Source organism: Aulostomus chinensis, chromosome 20 (genome assembly GCF_037954235.1).
Source record: "Aulostomus chinensis isolate RoL2024-O1b breed Wild chromosome 20, RoL_Achi_v1.0, whole genome shotgun sequence".
NCBI lineage: Eukaryota > Metazoa > Chordata > Actinopteri > Syngnathiformes > Aulostomidae > Aulostomus > Aulostomus chinensis.
The window spans coordinates 15,086,219-15,104,962 of NC_141339.1; the positions used below are offsets into that span (position 1 = coordinate 15,086,219).

General features: G+C 41.9%; 1 protein-coding gene across 3 annotated transcripts in view; it reads left to right on the forward strand.

Moving 5' to 3' along the window:
- Positions 1–1,381: 1,381 nt before the first annotated feature.
- wasf1 (WASP family member 1) overlaps positions 1,382–18,744 on the forward strand; it is a 59,629-nt gene continuing 42,266 nt past the window's right edge. For 2 of the 3 annotated variants that reach the window (XM_086190031.1, XM_086190030.1), the window contains exon 1: positions 1,384–1,835. The gene's annotated coding sequence lies outside the window, so the exon portion shown is untranslated. Of the gene's footprint in view, positions 1,836–18,744 lie in introns of all 3 variants that reach the window. The other variant, XM_086190032.1, reaches the window with a different exon arrangement.

Consider the following 18,744-nt stretch of genomic DNA (forward strand, 5'->3'; position numbering starts at 1 on the left):
TGCGTTTTTTGTAGTTGTAATTGTATCCATCAATCCATCCATCCATCTTTTTTTTTACTGCTTATCTGTGAAGGGTCACAGATAAGTGTGGTGGGGGGCTGGAGCCTCTACCAGCTGACATTGGGCAAGAGGCGGGATACACCCTGGATGGGTCACCAGTCCATCGGAGGCCATCAGGAGCAATTAGGGGCTATTATTAGGGATACTCCGACATGGTCGATGGGGGATGTGAGGATCGAACCACCAACCCTTCGGTTGCTAGACAGCCACTCTACCTCTGAGCCATGCTGCCCCCGTAGTTGCAACTGCCTTTGTCTTTATCAAATGATTTAATTTGTTTTTATGTGCCTGTATGTGTATACTGCTTGTTATACAGTTCCAATATATTAATGACACTCTATTTGTATGTCACATATGTACTGTACAGGCTATTATTGTTAAATTAAAAAGAAAATAATATTAATGGATATATGACAATTTCTGAGGAGATTCTGTCAGTGATTGGCAATATATGTGTATTATAGACATCATTTCAATTACAATAAAACTCAAAAACACTGATGGCCACAAGCTCTTGCTAGAACAAAGGCTCAAGATTGCATTCGCTTGCCATTTTGACGTCCGAATGAGACTGAAATGATTATCTTATCAACTGCTCATCCGATTGATGTCTAACTTGGCATGTGAATTGCTGGCACATTGGGCAAGAGCAGTTTACAAAAAAAGAAAAATCTCATTGAGACCAAATTGTCAAGAAGGAGAAAATCTCACAAGTTATTCTCCAGACCCTTAAGCACAGAACAGGAGAAAAGGGCAGGGCATGTTACCCCTGTTACTTTAATTTTTTTTAGGTATTCCATTTAAACACAGTCAGAGCAATGCACAACATATGGATTGAATCTATGTTTCTTAAACTTCTTTCTTGAACATTGACATTCAGCTGACATGAATGGATATTCAAGGCCAATTCAAGGTTTCAATATGTTAAAAAAAATACAAACACACGAGACAAAAAACACAAAAATCAAATACAATACAGTGTGAACATCAGAATACATATTGCTAAAAAGGGACTACAGAAAACGAGAATTCGTTATATAACAGCGTGCATAATTTTAGTTCATCATAGCTGAATTAAACCAGAAGAACGTTCAAAATGGGATAAGCACTGATTTATTTCTATTTATTTGCACATATTCAAGGATTAAACGTGAAACTGTTAGGGTGTGCGGAGAATGACTTGGATGCATTTTCTGTATTTGTACGTCATAACTCAATTCCAACACAACAGCGTGAAGGCTTGTATAAGAGACGATATCGATTGTTTACTTGGATTATTTCCTATGCTGAGTGACGTTGAGTACTCCACGTCGCTGCCTGCAGTCATTGGCCAGCACAGGTTCGTCCACCTCCTCCAGTGAAGCAGTTGCACGGGACGCTCTCGCGCCCCAACAATAGAGTGGTACGTACCATTGTTGCTCCTTATTATGGGGACATTTTCCAACTAATTAGCATCATTTCTGAGACACTTGTGTGGAATTAACAATTTTGCCTCAAATTAGTAAAATTAGCGGACATTTTCCTTGTCATAAAACACGTTATTAGATCGTCTTGAGAACGTTTAGTACCCGTTTCACCGATATCCACTCAGAGAATCCCTTTGGAAAAAGTACCTGGATTCTTCTCCTCCGCCGCCGCCTCTTCCAGTAGGAGTACATTTGATATCAGAGAATCATGGATCCGACCCGGGGATTTAAATTACTGGACACGGTGGCATGCTCCGCAGCTCAATGAGGATGGACAGAAAATAAGAAAGGATTAAACGAGTGAATCAGGTAATTTCTCATCTATGGTCGTCTGACACACACGAGTGTAGCTTATTTTTATTTATTTATTTGAAAACTGACTTCAGTACCGTCAAGATGATGTTACACCTCAGCCAAGCCTGAAAACCCGAGTCACCATGTTGTAACATTAGCTCGACTTTAAGTGTTAGCTCGTAACGGTCTGTGTTGGTAATTCAAGCCTGTCTGGCCATCACTGACTGTACCACATTAACTCGGAACATAGGTGACACATTAGGCAACGCTGACAGCGCTGGACTCTGAAGTAGTCAACGCGTTTAAAAGTACTAAATATGTTTTAAAAGGATGAAATTAACGTACGTAGAATTTTTTGAAGGATGCTACATTGTTATACTCCACATCTGTACGCTCCTCCGGGCAGCAGCGTCTTGATGTTCAGGCTGAGAAATATCACATTGGTGGGAACCCGGAGAACAAATATTTGCCTTCTCCTCAAAACTATTCAACACGCTGCTGAAGTCATCTTTCATGTGTGTACTTGGTAATTGGGCTGCAGAGTTGCAATTTCGTATAATAAGCAAACCACTGGCATTTAATTCCCCCCACTAAGAATGCATTGACTTGCCACAGTGAGGCTGGGGTCTCTCTCTAGCTCAGCCTGCTTGCAGTCATGGGGGGATGGTAGCCTTCCCCTTCAGCCCCAGTGAAAATCATGCTTTGTGAAATTCGAAACCTTCTTTGTAATACTTCAAGTGCAGCAAGAAAAGTGGGCATGAGGAACAGTGTAATTTTAAGGAATGTTTTGCAATGATCAGCTTTTATATTTGATATTTGTTGGAATCCATGATCTGGTGTTGTGTGGGCTTAATTAACCTGATGATGTTTTCTTGCGGTCTGTCCATCTAAGGCAGCAGAATCAGAATAGGTTCTAAGGATGCAGCTGGCAGCTACTGTATTTCTTCTTTACAGTGAAGAGCAGCCTCTAGTGGAAATCTGCATTCTGATTAAAGCAATACCTCAGTCATAAAGTGTATTTTGCATTTCAAGTACTCATAAATAGGTGTCTTGAGCTCACAAAGATTAATTTTTGCTTCCTGCATCTCATGTGCATGGCTCCGGAACAGGGATATAGCCAGTAATGTATATTTAGCTTGAAGCTAATGGTGCCCTATGTCAATGAACTAGAAACAACAGCAAAACTGCCCAAAAGCGAAGCATCAGTTGCAGTCCACATCTTCTGAATGTCCACAAACAAACAAAATGAATAAACAACAATTCTTCATTGTAGGACTGATTGCGACCAGCTGATTTACAGTAGTACAGAGCAGGAAGGGTTATAGTTAGTTTTTGCTCAAATTAAAGCCTTTTTGGTTTACTGAACATACAGCTGGATAAAGAAGATGTGGATTATATTATGTGGTGCACTTAAGAGTTTGAAAAAAAAAAGTTTTTGGACAATTTTGTTGCTATAGCTGTTTAATCTATCAGTCACTATTACCTTCAAGCTAAATATATGTGGGTGGCTCTTTCTCCATTCTGAAGTGATGCAGTGCTGAAAATACTTGATAGAAACAGTGGGATACTGTGCTCTAGCCTTCAACCAATGCCTTTCATGGATTCAAATAGTGGTGATTGTCCCCAAAAAGCATAAACTGGGGGTGAGAAAGATGTAAATACAGCAGTTGGTGCTTGTGCTGTCTATGACCCTGATACCTGACTAATATTCAGTAACTTTTGAATAAGATTAAAGCACTAAGGTCCTGGGATCACTTCAGGTTTGATTGTCTCAGATGAGATATTCTTTAATGCAGTTCTACATGCTATCTGTGTAAAGTCAGGAGAAATCCTTCCAGGAGGTGATCTTGGTATTTGCTGGATGTAATAAATGTATAATTTTCAGATTGCTGTGGTTATATTTTGTCATAAAACTTTTTTTTTTTTGTTAAAAAGCACACCTTTCCATAAATTGCCTTGGGAAAAAAAGGAGCACACAGATTCAGATCATGAAGCATGGAAATGCACAAACACAAAAATAACAGAAACTTTTAGAGTTGTGCTTCAAATTGAATCATGACACAGAGGTAACTAGAGATAAGCCCAGAGGTATTTTGAAATTGTTTATGGAGCAAATATGTAGCATAGTGCAAACAGCAAGGACTGTTTGGACAAAATAGGCTAAGCCCTCCTGCAGCTGTTGAATTTATCAGATTGCATTGGTGGTGTCCGAACTATCACATGACTGAGTGGAGGCTACAGGCTGAGTTTCATAACAGCTCAGAGGGATCACATTTGTAAAAAAACAAAAACAAAAAAAATAATTGCCTTATTGGCTGAGTGTAAGTGTCCTTCAAGACATAAATATCTCTTCCCTAAATTACTTTTACACACACACAGATTGCTGGAAAAGATGTAAAGGATGGATCTGATCTTTTATATATCCATCTGTTTTTGTTGCCCAATTTTTGCCTTGCACATGGCCTTGACTACAGGTGTATTCTTAGAATACAACCATGTTTTAGCAGATTCTGCTTTTGAGCTCTTTGCCCTGAGGGGTGACCTTCCGGCACAGTTTACGGTTTCTCATATTTTCTCTGTTTTTCTGAGGCCCTTGTGATAGAAACACATTGGCACGCCTCCTGTAAAGGCTTTTGGACCTCTCTTATTTGTTGACATTTTTCTGATCCTTTGCCAGTCCCTGGCTTTCTCATGCTCGCAAGAATATCTCTGTTTTTCTTTGTTTTTCTCCACTGAGGTAGAGATCGCTGATAGGAGGGCATGTAGACTTACAGAGGGCATAATGAGAGAGTGTGTAAAGAGAAAGGAAAAAGATGAAAGTAAGAATGATTGACAAGTGCATGGCATGAGGAGGAGGTGAGAGGAAGGTGGGCCAGGGATTCTGGGAAAGAGGATTCATGTGAGGGCAGTGTAACGCCCCTTTATGTGGCATTTAGAGAAGCCATAGTCTGCCCTGCTATCTCTCAGCTGTTAGGATGCTCCAGAGGCTCCCACACACAGGACCTATTGTTCCTCCTCTTGGCCAGGCCCACAGCTCTATAATACTGCTTCTGTCCCGGGTCTGAGCTGGGCTGACAGTGGGACACCAGGGCTCAGTTCAGTCCATCTGACTGGTGCTCCTTGTGCCTCACTGCTACTGCCACTACCAGCTCATTTTGGTCTTTGTCCACGTCTGTGTTGGCTGTGACATTTTGCTCTGACAGTTAAAAGTGACTGCTCTCCTTAATTTGTTTTCTCCTTTTCTCCTTTTTTTCTGTTTTTTTTTTAAACTGCCAATAGTCTACTTGTTTTTTTTTCTCCTGCTTGCAATACTTTTCTCTTGTGCATCAAGAGTTGTTATTCAGTGGGGTTTTTTTTTTAAACCACGTCAGGATTTATTTGCATTTTTCTTTTATTTTGAAATACACAGAAAATTATTCATGAAAACAGTAACATAAAAGCTAATTACAGTGTCGAAAAATGAAATTGACTCAGAGAAATTAAAGATTAATTGGACTGTCAAATTGTTTATGTGCACAGTTATTTGATCTTTAACAGCTGGATACTACACTTGGCATCCTCACTGGCCTGGTGGATGGGTCAAAATTTTCCCTCATAATGTCAATAAAGTATCAGGAGCTAAAAGCTGGTGTGCAGATAACCACCCTCCTCATCTGATGTTATCCTGCACCTGGTTTGCATGTGCATGCAGCTTCTACTGACTCCTTTTTTTTCTCTCCTTTAACTTGCCACACTGCTTCTCTCCTTATTTCATTCTTTCTCTGTAAATCAGAGAAACAGGATGTTCATGGGGTCTTGCAATGAGACACAAATTATGAGATATTATATTCTTATTACAAGGAGGTAATACACTGTTTTGCTCCCAATAGCGATTAATTATTCAGCTTTTTTTTTTTTTCAGCGCAGCTGCACCTGAGTATTTTGGTGTCTCAATGAGCTGACAAGACAGCTCTGAAAGAGACCTGTCTGACTACATCTTTGACTCTTCCAGCTGGGCAAAAACAGTCCCATCAGGATAAGCAGCCACCTGTATTAGAGTGGATCCTCATGGCTGTCTTTGCCCCCTTTATCATTCTTGTCAAGTATCCCTCTGATGTCTTCCTCAGTTTACTTCTGTTACTTTTAGCGAGCCAAGGTAGGGACACAACACTTATCAGCAATGAAAAGGCTCTGGCCCTCCTGTGTTCCTGTGGGGAAAGGACTGGTGCTCATCTAGGTCGAAGCATTGGTTTTGGCTTCACACACTGCAGGATTTTGTCATTAAGCTCTTGAATTTCAAATGATTTAAACTTTGACCTTGCAAGCAGGTGATGCAGTGGTAGAGAGCAGTTGAAATTGAAGAAAAGTTTGTTGTTTTATGTCGGGATCAGAATACAGGATATTTTGTGTGTCATGATGGTTGCGTCAGATTCACCATATAAGATTACATTAGATATTCATTGTACCATAAATTCTTGCCATGTCTTGGTCAGGAGACACTACAAGAACTATTGCGGTATGCTATTGTGGGCGAGGTTCTAGTTGTTAGGGCGGAGGGAGAAGATGGGAAGAAGATCTTGGCAACAGAAGCGTATGAATGCTAGTGGTCTTGGGCTAGCAGTTAGCAGCTTGTGCTCGCTTAGTAGTTTTTTTTACAGACTTCTTGAAATAAAAGCAAATTTAGGGTTTGTTTGTTTTTTAGCTCCAAATGTTGGTTCCAGGTGCCGTATTTAAGCCTTACTCTTGGTGGTGGACTGTCTGCTGCAAGCACATGATGTATTTTTCAGTCATTCAGTCCTGTAATTGCCTGGTATTTGGGAAACTGGAGCAACTAGTGTTCTTTGACTGACCTGCATTATTCTCTCAACTGAAAGCCAAAACGAGCCCCCCAAAAAAAGTGCGAAGCCATGGTCTGCCAAGGACACTCCCATGGTTTCATATGTACATTTTAATGGCAAACGTAGTCTGATACTTTTCCTCAGCACAATGTAGCTTTGGTTTGCTCCAGGACCAAATCAGATACAGGGTTTTCTGAATAGCTACTCGATAATTGTGTCTGAGGTGGTGAGGTGTGGTGTTAATGTTCATGATTAGGGTAATCGTATTACCAAGGCAACTACAAGTTACTGTATCAACCCCTTCGCGTCGCCATATATTCTCTGTCTTGTGTAAATCGTAATGTTGCCAAGTGATTTTGAAATGATCTCTCCAGCTCGACTTTGAGGTTGTATATATTTCACTAGACTTGAATATGTAAAGTTAAGCAAAACGGTGATCTTTCTCGTGATCTCTTTGTGCTCTCTCTTCCACTGCCCACTATCTTCTTTCCACTTTGTGAATGATGGGTTGTTATTGACCTGGAGGGTCACATACCCTGGTGATGGCTGTTGAACAGGAAGTTGGAGAAATAGGAGGTGAGATGTGTTTACCAATGTAAGTGTTTTTCTGTCAGGACTCCTGACATTCATATTCAATTACAGACACACAGGATTTTCATAAGCACTAATTTTTCTTGTTGTTCCTGTCCTAACTCTGGATAAGGGCCAGGAAGAAAGAGGTTTAGACGAAAAGACAGTGAAGGATTAGAGCCAAGCAAGAGGTAGAAAATAAAAGAAGCGTTTGGGCTGGTATTTCAGGCATACTGTACCACCACACGCTCAGAAATGTTCGGTACGTTTTTAGCTCATGATTGTTGTTGCAGGAAATGCCCCAATTTATATTTTCCTTATAATCTTACCTTCTATAAACTGTCCAAAAAAGATCAAGCAAGGCTAAAAAAGGAATGAAGAGAACAGAAAAAAAGGAGCACAAGAGGGGAAATAGTCTCTTAGTGTCCTAGTGTGTTTGTCCGTAATTTCACAGCAGGGATGCCTGCGCCCACAGACAACTGCTGCCTTCAATTAGGAGCCAATATTTGACTGTTCATTTACAGCTCACAGCAAGGAACCAGCTTGGTTTGGATTTGCATGAGTCCCCAGCAAACGGCTTTTCTGAATTGTGCTGGAGAGAAGCCCAGCAGAGGCTATGAGTGTGTGCTTCTTCCACCTCAGATGGGGAAATAGGAAGTGGATGCAAGCTTTCTTTTCCTTTGTCTTTGGTGAGAAGGAAATGACAAATAAATCCTCAGTAAGAACCCCTAGTCCTAACTGTCTTACTCAGAAATCACTTCATCTGTGTATTCAGTTCTCATTGCTTTGCTCTTAGTTCCCCATGACAAGTGAAGAGGTCAGCTAACCTTACACATCAGATGGTTGGGAAAGGGTAGACGGTTTAAAAGTCCTTGAGCTCAATTGCTCGTCTGTAATTTTTATGTTGGGATCCAAATAATATGTTGTTGTTAAAGTGTACTTTTCTTACAATCATCATTGCACAGCGCTGTACCATCCACAAAGCATTTGATTGCAGTTTTATTCACTGAACTGTACTCAAGTAAATGGCTTCTTGCAAGAGCATGTTGTCCCCATTGTTACAAACAGCAGGTCACATACTGGCAGTGGCTCACAAACACAAATCTGGCTTTGCCGCTGTCTCAGGCTTAAGTCAGAGGTCTGGAAGAAGGCGTAGGGTGCTGCTGTCTGGACCGTTGAAGGAAGAGGGCCTCGCCGCAGTGCTGGTCAGACAGCAGCCCCAGAGGTTGACAGACAGTTGGACACTGCTTCAGTAAAATCACTGATTTTCTAAATGGACTAGAGGAAAGACATGAAACACTTGTGTTTGAAAAGGTCACGGAGAAATCTGCCGGAGAACTGCCGTGATGTGCTCATGCTGAGAATCTGTGATAAGTGAATGTCGTTTCTTTTCTTCTTTTTTTTTTTGGTTAGAAGCAGCAACCTTCAAAACTGTGATTTTTTTTTTTATTGGACTCTAGAGAGCAGATCTGTCACAACACCCCCTGATGACATAATAGAGAACAGTTCACACGGAATAATTTTGAAACAGCAGCAGCAAATGTGAAAGTCCAACACTTGACTGGCTGCTGCGACTCGATGACCTGCAAGTCAGTCAGTCATTTGCAACTTACCAATTCAGCCAAAACGGAAACTATTTTATACAGGTAGAAGAAGCATCTACTTAAAAATAATTTTCAGTGAAAGACCACTGCTGCTATCCTCATCGGCTTCATTCTGTGCGCGGGGAAATGTATAGCCCTGGGGTTCAGAATATAGTATGTTTTGCTTTCTTCTTCTTCTTTTTTTGATGTCTTGATAAAGTTAAAAATTCAAATTATTAAATGGTAAGAGCTGATCTCCCTAGTCAGGCAATGGGAAATGGTATAAGACACAACTGTCCCTTACATAACTGCCTAACACATGCCTACAGCCTGGAGTGTGTGCAAGGCTTCTATTATATAAGAGGGAAAACACTGGTCCTCAAATTTGCGCTCGTGTGTGTTAGAAATAATATTAATGACCCTGTCCGAAGGCTTGTCTTCATCCTTGCTCAGGAGCAATGGTTTTCCAGTGTGGGTGTATGTGCTCTTGTGTGTGTGAGATTGCGTGTGAATCTTTCCGCATCTTTTGTGGCACCTCTGTAGGTGACAGGAAATGGCGGATGTGTGACTATGATTCATTGCCTTGGAGGTCCAAGTGAAGCCGTTCAGGCAGCAAGCTGAAGCTGTGAAACATCATTCTCTTGACATGGCCATTTGCCACTGCAAGGTGCCTGCTATCTACTGGCCCCATACAGTAAGACAGACCAAACATTAACATACTCATTACTGTGATATGTTTCAAAAGATTTAGTAGGTAGTTTGGAGCTGTGACATGAAATGAAAAGAGATCTTTCTCCCTTTTGTAGGAATTGAATTTACATTCTGGGCTGTATTTCGGCAAAAAAAACTCACATTAAACAACAACAAAAGGAGCCTTATTAAATCTCTTCTTCCAGATTTGAATTTGACATTCAGTCATTAAGAAAACCTGACTTCTTCCATCTGACAGATATCAGAAGGATAAGAGCCCTTATGTCACAGCATGATCTAGAGAAACTGGTATGCATTCATCTCCAGCAGGCTGGACTACTGCGATGAACTATTCACTTGTCTGTCATTCAAACAGCTACAGTTGATGCCAGGGTTGCATCAAGATCTGAAATAAATAAATAAATAACCTCAGCACACAACTGCAGTTCTCAGATCACATCTTTGGCTATCAGCTTCTGAAAGAATCAAAATTTGATCACTCATCCATTAATCATTTAATGGCCTTTAGGTCCTGAACGAGTACAAATCGTAGCAGTTCCCAGTTCACAAGGTTCCAACTAAAAGTGATGAAGCTGCTTTTAGCTTCATTGCTGCCAAAATGGAACAAAATGCAATAAGTCCTGAGATAAGAAACAGTTCCGAGCAGGTTTATATCTGCACTCAAGATCAATACAAGTATACATACATCCAGAGCCCCGTGAGCAGGAGCAGATGGACTGCAGTGTAACTAGGCTGCCACTCGGAAGATAATGTTACTCAGGGCTTGTTTGGATCCTCCAGCTAAACAAGATGGCAAGAAGTAAAAAAAAAAAAAAAAAAAAGCGAGAAAGCAGATGGATGGGGGATGATGGGACAGGCAAGGGGAAGGTTATGTATGACTTTTAAACCATGTTAACAACTTCAGTTATTCCGAACACTGCAGACTGCAGCTTACGGTAAAAAAAAGCATGCTGTCCTTGCAGGTATACACCTAACGACTCCATTTTGCAAACGTATGTGGTTTGTGTGTGTATCCGTGTGTCTTCTTCCTTCCGTTCTGGCTTGATACCAGATGAGTGTGAGGACTTAAACAAGCTTGGCATGAGCTGCCTCCAGGAAAACCTTCAGACCTACAGTGAAATGGTAAAACTGCAGCCTACTAGAGCCTGCGGTGTGAGATAAGGTCAAAGGTCATTTTAATCTTGTGCGTGGTCATGCAAATGTTAACACAAACTTGAGGCGAGAGCCTGGTTTACGTAGCGAAGCCTCAGGAGGACTGATAGGTGCTGACAGACAGGCCTGGCCTCACCGCTGCCTCCGCTGCTGCTGCCTCCTCTGCTGCTGCCTCCACTGCTGCTGCCTCCTCTTTACTCATTGCTTTTCTTTACTAGCTTTTTCTCTCTGTTTATTCTCTTTTATGTCTGTTTTTTTTGTCAGTCTCACCCCCTTCCTCTGTCCCACTGTCTGATTCTCCCATATCTATAAATCATCTTCCGCTCCTGCCGCCATCTGTCTTTATAGGAGCTTTTGCTGCACAGTTGGGGCTGACCTCTTCCATTGAGGCTAATGGCGATTGCCAGTTTTGCAGCGAACACGATGCCTGAAGGCTTGACCAGGTTTTAAAAGGCAGACCTATAGTTAGGGATCCTACTTGACTGTGGAGGGGCGGAAGCAGGAGTCTGGCTCTCATTCACCTAGCCAGATGTTGCCTGGAGCTTCAAATTAAATTACAAATCCAGAATGGATCAGGCATAAAAAGTTTGCTTTGAGGTCAAAATGAAATAGAGGTTCCTTAACATGCTGAGAATAAAAGAATGTATTAAACTGGCTTCTGGTGAAGTACCTACTCCACATAAAAAGTTATTTAAAATCCCGCTATGTGTGTCTACACTGTAGGTTACAGCATCCATTTGAAGGAAAAATCAAGCTTTACTATTACTACTAAAGTTCTTTGTTTGGATCTGTATCAAGTAGCTACTGCTACTACTTTAGTAGTGGTTAGGGGAAGGGTTCTCCTGCGTGGGAAACAGGAAGTGGTGGGTTACGAGCAAGCTGAGTAGGTGCTGATCTAATTTGAACAGGCCCTTGGTTGTAGAATGGTGTAACAGTGATTGTGACTGACACACACACACACACACACACACACACATACAAATACAATCATGCAGATACACTCAGGGGTGCAGTGATGAGAGGGAATGACAGACAAGCTGAAGTCTGACTGACCAGGATAGATAACAAGGATTCGTGTGGGAGCAGTGATAACAGCTGCTGTGGATCCGGTCTATTTTTTTTGCTCTTACTTGCACATTTACACACTCATACACACACACACACACACACACACACACACACACACACACACACACACACACACACACACACACGCTCTAGCTTCACTCTGTACCGAAGAGAATGCTCGGAGCTTGAAATATGCTCACTGATAAGAGGAATAAAACAGACCCAACCAAGGGGAGAAAATTGTACCAGCTGGAAGAATTGGATTTGCTTCCCTTTCGAGATGTCTTGATTTGAGAGGCAAGCAAGGACCCTCTTAATGGCTGGTGATGGTCATACGCAAGGATAACAAAAGGGACGGAGAGCGGCTATGGTCTCCATTCTCTCAATCCGCTTGTCACCCATATCACATTCAGCTGAGGCCGAGTGATCATATCTATATGGTGTCTGGCACCTTTGTGAGTGGCCAGTACTTACTTGATTGTGCATCGCTGGACTCATATACAGAGTAGTCAGTCTCCAAAGCAAATTGAATCATGGAGACCTTTCGTAGCGCTCCCCCACAATCTAAAAATATCATTTAGCTTCTCAGAAGAACTGCATGGCGAGGCAGTACAAAGCAGTGTCTTTATTATCATTGTTCACTATAATAGCAGAGTAATTGGATGGCCAAGGCCTTAATTGAGTCAGTCATCTATATAGCTGCTAATACAATGTTACATGTTCCGTTACATTTTGCCTTTTTTAACCTTGTTTGGCTCCAGAGAGATGAAGTCTTACCTCTCAGTCCCATTTGCATTCACAGAACATTCTCTTGCTTTTCTTTTTTTTTTGTTGCGGTGGCATTTTCAAGCATTGCTGTCATAGCTATGTGTAGGTGCATACAGTGGAGGATGGTGTGGGAGTTGCTGGGTTGTAATGAGACACAGGTCACATGATGCCTGCAGCTGACCTTGTGACCCCCAATGAGCGTGTTGTTGCTATAGTTGGAATAAGACCCGGAGGACAGTGACCAACCGCTGCCTGCTTGGTTGCCACAGTTGCGCCAGCTTTTTTTTTTTAATCACTTTTTTCAAAATACCATTTTGATTGGCTACAAATGGCAGTACACTTCCTTGTATGGACATTCAACATTATTTATAACTTTTTTTTTTTTTTTAAATCATCTTCTTACCTACCTGTCAGAGAAATGAGACTTTAGCTTTTTGTCATCCTGATGGTCAGTCCTGCCTACTGTGCCTTGTGGTACTGCCCCTCCAGCTCTCAAAGCAAAGGCACCTTCACTAAGTATCACACCATGTTCTGCCAGCACCCCCTCCCACCCAAAAACCCCTCTTTTCCGTCTTTTCTGCAGCCTGTCTATAGTGTTTCTGAACTTGCAGCGTGACCTCCAAACAGGTCTACAGGACTCCCGTGGTCAGTGTGGCAGCTCCAATTGCCTCCAATAGCTCCAGTAGATACAATCTGCTTTGACACCATATTTCTACTGTCAAACATTGTGTCTCCTTTACAAGTGTGTAAACTATTGTCTGGAAATAGCCAACACTTTAAAAAAGAGAGTGATTTAAAGGGAAAGTTCTTATTGTCAGCCATGTTTGTAAATTCTCTCTGTTGCCTCTGCCCGACCTCTCCGTTCAACAGTGTCATGCAGAGGATGCTACAGTGTCCATGTTTTGTAACTAACATCAAGGCAACGTTACAGAAGCTCGGATATGGTGTTTGGTTGTTGTTGGTTTTTTTAATGTTTTTGTGGCAAAATGAATAACAGCCTATTTCTCACATTTGTCTTCATCACATAGCAGCAATTTTGAAAATACATACCACATAGGACCCCCCCCCCCCGTGTTATGGTTAGACCACCTTTCCTGTGGCAGATAAGTTCTTTGAAAGATTTTTTTTTTGCCCGAGCCTTTTCTTAAACAGGCAGGGGTGCACGAGAGACTGAAAATCAGTTTGCCTCTGAGCTGTATCGGCAGACTACCACCATTCCTCTCTGACAGGGATGCATCTTAGATGTTGAGCAAAGAAAACTGGCAGAAGAACAGTTGGTGTACAGTGTTCTAAATTTGTGGCTTCTTGCCTCAACCGAGTATGTGATGATGTCAGGGAAATGAAAAGGTGAGTGCCTAAGGTACACTTCACCTGGAGAAAAGCAGGGTGCCACAGATTGGGATTCGTTTTACACCAAAGTATAATCCACTTGGACATGTTCCCCCTGGGATGTATACAGCAGTCAGACAGATGGGAGGCAGTTAGCCACAGTACACTGTAAAGTATTGGATCAGTATTGTATTACACCGTATTGAAAAAATTCAATCAATGAGCTTCTAGCTCTCTTGCACATTCTGCCCCCCCCCCCCCCCCCCCAACTTAGAGTCCCTCTCATTCCTTATACTGTTCCTGTGGCCTGAAACACACAGCTAGTGTGGACTCAGGCACTGGTCTCAGTGGTCTCAGTGAGAGATGATATGTCTTTCTTTTTCTCAATGCCACCCACAGTTTTTTCTTTGTTTGTGCTGCTTCTTTTCAAGCTGCTTCTACCACTGCGTATATGTCTAAATGTCTTTCTCACTCTGGTTTAGACCCGAAAACTTTGGACAACTTCCACATCTGCACAGGAGTGAGAAATGTCTTTTTGTTGTTGTTGTTGTTGTTGAAATTTTCAATAGGAGCTGAAGGTCTAGTTAAGACTTAAGTAATAAACTTGAAGGTTAGTACTACAGTGTTTTTTGAGAGTCACTATGCAGTTATTACTTTAATTATGAACTCCTTTGCAACATGGACAGCATTTTGGCCCTGCCAAAAAAAAAAAAAAAGGAGAAGCAATGACGTATACAAAATTAATTTATGTACAATCGGCAGTGTCGGCAGCGTATGTCGAATGAGTGTGTGACTGTTGGATTGATGGAATGGAGTAGCTGGATCAAAGTTTTTACACAAGCTTGGAGTATTGGACCGAAGTGCCCCCAGTCAACATCATTGAACGGCACCGCCCACCTGCAAAGGAAGCAAGCGCTGCATGACAAGTATTCTTTCTAATTCTGTAGAAACCCAAATGAACTCAGTTGACCCTGGATTGGCTAAGTGATTTCCCCTATGACACCAACAAGCAATTTATTACAAAGCCGAGTTTGTAATTGAACCAAACAAACTGGATCAATTGGATGAAATTAAATCTTTACAACTACGATCTACAGGTGTAATTGTAACAATACCCAGGTAATCAGAGTTACTTGCTGAGGAACCCCCCCACATCATGCTGAGTTCTAAGGAGAAGTAGAATGACTAATGACATGAAGGGAAACACAAACTGCCTCCTGAATTCTGGGAGCGGAAGCATTAAACCACACTGTTTTTCTTCCATGTTACCCATATTAACAACCTGTTTCTTGAAACTCTACATTTTCATATGGAGTGTATGTGTGAATACATACACTGTCAGTGGCGGTATTGTGTAGCTGGATTGACTGGTTCATCTTGTGTGACGACAAAACACTCTTGTGTATTCTTAACGGACGACAACACTCCAATTTTTTTTATCATCTAGCAAATTAGGGAACAAGATGAACTGAACAGCTCAAGTTTCATTTGGCAGGCATGTCCACTTTTGCCCGATGTGTTTTGCCCTACTAACAGGCTCATTGGCTGGCTTAGCACTCTTATCTCCTGGGCTTTTGAGTGTGTGCACTTTCTTTTTGTGTTCTACTGTGTTTTCCCCCCCTTCTCTTTCTCTGATAGCTCTTGTAGTTTTCAAGCTAGGGGTTGCTGCAGTGATTAGTGTGTGGTGTGTGTGTGTGCGTATGTGTGTGTGTGTGCGCGCGTGCTTTGTTCATGCATGGACAACAAGGGACTTGGTATAATGAAATCTCCCTCACAGGCCAAACAAGCACAGTGGCACAGTGCAAGCATGCAGACATTTATTATTGAGCAGCAGGCTTTCATTATTCATAGCAGTGGGTTTCTGTGCACTCAGCAGATAAACTTGTTTGAATCTGTTTGTTCATCAGACACTGTGCTCATTGATGTCAGCACACAAGCGTCCATGAAAATTTTGTCGTGCACGTGTGGGTTAATGCATGTTCGCTAAATGAATGTCTAAAGCAATCAAATCTCTCTGTAGCTAAAGAGAAAATGGGCTGTGTCCAACGACTCACTCAGTATAAGTTGTTTCATTGATGATGCTCTGAATGTGCACTATCGTGGACAGGACCGCATTGTTGAGGGTGACAGCAGTGAATTTGTTTTGCCCAGAGATGGGCTTGAGTGATTGATTGCTCAGTCACTCCCTGCTATGAGAAAACTTGAAGGTTTAATGAGGGGACTCAATCTTTTATTCATTTTGTTAATTTGCTTTCTCAGGCATGATCCTGGATCAGTTAATGTCTTCCATTGCAAACTTCATAATACAAGCAACAGTGCCTTATTGCTGTTAAGGTTTTGTCAGCGCTGGCTTTGATTTCCTTAGTCTGGGAAGAAAATCTGTCGGGAAGTCAAGAGATGCTCTGACTAGCTTGTTGTTAGTAGCAAAACTAACATATGCTCTTGTTTTTGGTCTATTTTGTAACGTTATATTTGCACTACTGCTTACTTGTCAGGCTCCCGTTTTGTTGTTTTTCTTTACTGTGTGATTCTCCTGCTATTACATGGAATACTGTGGAATACCTGTTTTTTAAACTGATAGACTCGTTGATAAATGCATCTAACATGACGACTAACTTTGCGAAAACTTGTGTCGTTCACAGCCATGTCCAAGAGGAGAATATTAACACCGTTTATGACACTAGACACTGGAGAGGCTAAGTTAATTTTCAACATTTTCAAATGCCTTTTTTTATTATCCCCAAATAGGCAGAAAGAGAGCTTAGCCGGAAGGCAAAGTTCTCTATATAACCATCAGTCTTCATTCCTATTCTCATCTGCGGTCCATGACTGAAAGAACAAGATTGAGAATATAAGCTGCCAGGCAGGTGGGTGGCTTCTCCCTTAGGGGTAAGGTGAGAAGCTCAGTAATACATGTGGGACTTGAGATGCTGAGGCTTAGAGCTGGTTTGGGCATCTAGTTAGGCTGCTGGAGGGAGGCCGCAGGGCAGACTGATGACCAGGTGGAGGGCTTATATCTCCATGCTGGCCTGGGAACACCTCGGGATCCCCCAGTCAGAGCTGGTCGATGTGGAAAGTTTGTGGTGAATAATTAATTGTGAATATATTTATCCTATCAATGATAACTCTGACTGCTTTAATTGAAAATTGGTTACTTTGCTATTTGTGGCTTATGTGCTTTTTAAGATGAGGTCTAGAAATAGATTTCCTTCTGAGAGGAATCCATCCCCTCAGAGTAATTACTACGATTGATTACTTGAACTTGGAAAACATTACTCGTGCTTGTCCTTAGAAAATATAACTAAAATTATAGGAAGAAAAGGACCATAAAATTACATAGCTGTTTAATATATTCCTTCTGTTTTTGCTACTTTGTTGATGATAATTAAATAAAGAAATTGTGATACAGATAAAAGCTAGGGATTGTGATTTTGCCTCTCCAGTATTGCAGCCGGTGTCTCTTTTTTGTGTGTTTGCCTGAAGCATCTCCCGAAATGTGTTTCCAGCTGCCAGGCAACATTGTAACAGGCCAGAAATCCAGCCACTCCATGGATGTGTGCCATCTGAGTACCATCTGAGCGCCAGCTTGCTGTCTTTGATCTGTGCTGTCAAGAAGAGAGGCTGGACAGAGTGCTAAATGACTGCCTTGCTTCACATCCCTGCTTGATTGAGACAGCTTCCTGTCGCATACATGAAAATGTCCACCGACAAATTGGGGGGAACAAACTGCTGAATTAAAGCAGGGTTTGAAAAAGCTTACAATACACTCGTGGGAAGGATGTCAAAAAATATAAAGTTAGTATAAGAATTTCCACAGTCACCGTTAGGTTTTTCACTACCAGCAGGGCTAGTTAGCGTAGCTGTCGAAGACCAACCTGACAGCTACAGCGCTGCAGGTATATTTTTATCCAACAGGTCTATGTGTGTTACAGCACCTCACCGTCAGTGAGAGCCTGCTAGATGTCATCTCACCCGTGAAGGGGTGCTGGCTCATAATCATAGTTGGCTGAAAGCCAAACCGGCACATGCCCTATCCGTCACGTCCAATGGAAAGGGAAGGGTGTGTTTGTGTGTGTGTGTGTGTGTGTGTGTGTGTGTGTGTGTGTGTGTGCGCGCGCGTGCGTGCGTGTGTGTGAGGATGTTACAGTGAAATCAACCTGTAGTATTTACATTGATGAGGATGTCTGCTCACCGCATAAGAAGCTGTCAGAGATTTGCGACCTGTTCTGGTTGTTTGTGCATGTTATTAGAGCCCGGCTCTTGTTCATCAGCAGCCTCCGACTGTGCAGAGGGGCCAGCTCTCCTCTGTCAGCTTTGACAGTCTGTTTCCCCTGCCAGCAACAAAACATTATACGATACAAGTGGTTATGACGTGTTGTCTGACCTCGTTGTTAGGCAAAAGCGTTTGTAGACGCGGTGACTGAATGGAACGTGGATACACAGTGCCCACTTTAGTCAGTCTTTCCTCAGAGCAATCCATAGTGTTTGATCAAAGTGAATGTGTGACCAACGCTGATGTGTGAAGAATTTTAAAAACAGAGCTTGAGGGAGAAATTCTTCTATATGAAGCAGTAAAAGAGCTTAAACTAAAACAGCTGGGGAGCCATCAGAGGTTATACTGTAGACTTTTGAAGCCTGTGTAATCTGGGTGTGTTAAATGAGGTCTGTTTTTTTAAGGGATGCTGTTGTTATTCATATTTTAGCTAGCTGTTGTATGTGATTGACTAGATTGTCCTCTGTTTGTTTTTTTGCATCCAATCTATCTTGTTTATCATCAAGATATCAACACTACTGTGTGTCTGTGTGGCGTTGGTGCCTCCGTGGAGATCCTGCACTCGGTAAATGTGTGCTTTTAACATTCATTTCGCAGCTTTGATTGCAGCTCGCTCACAGCGTGACTGCGCTGCGTTTCGTGGCAAATTAGCT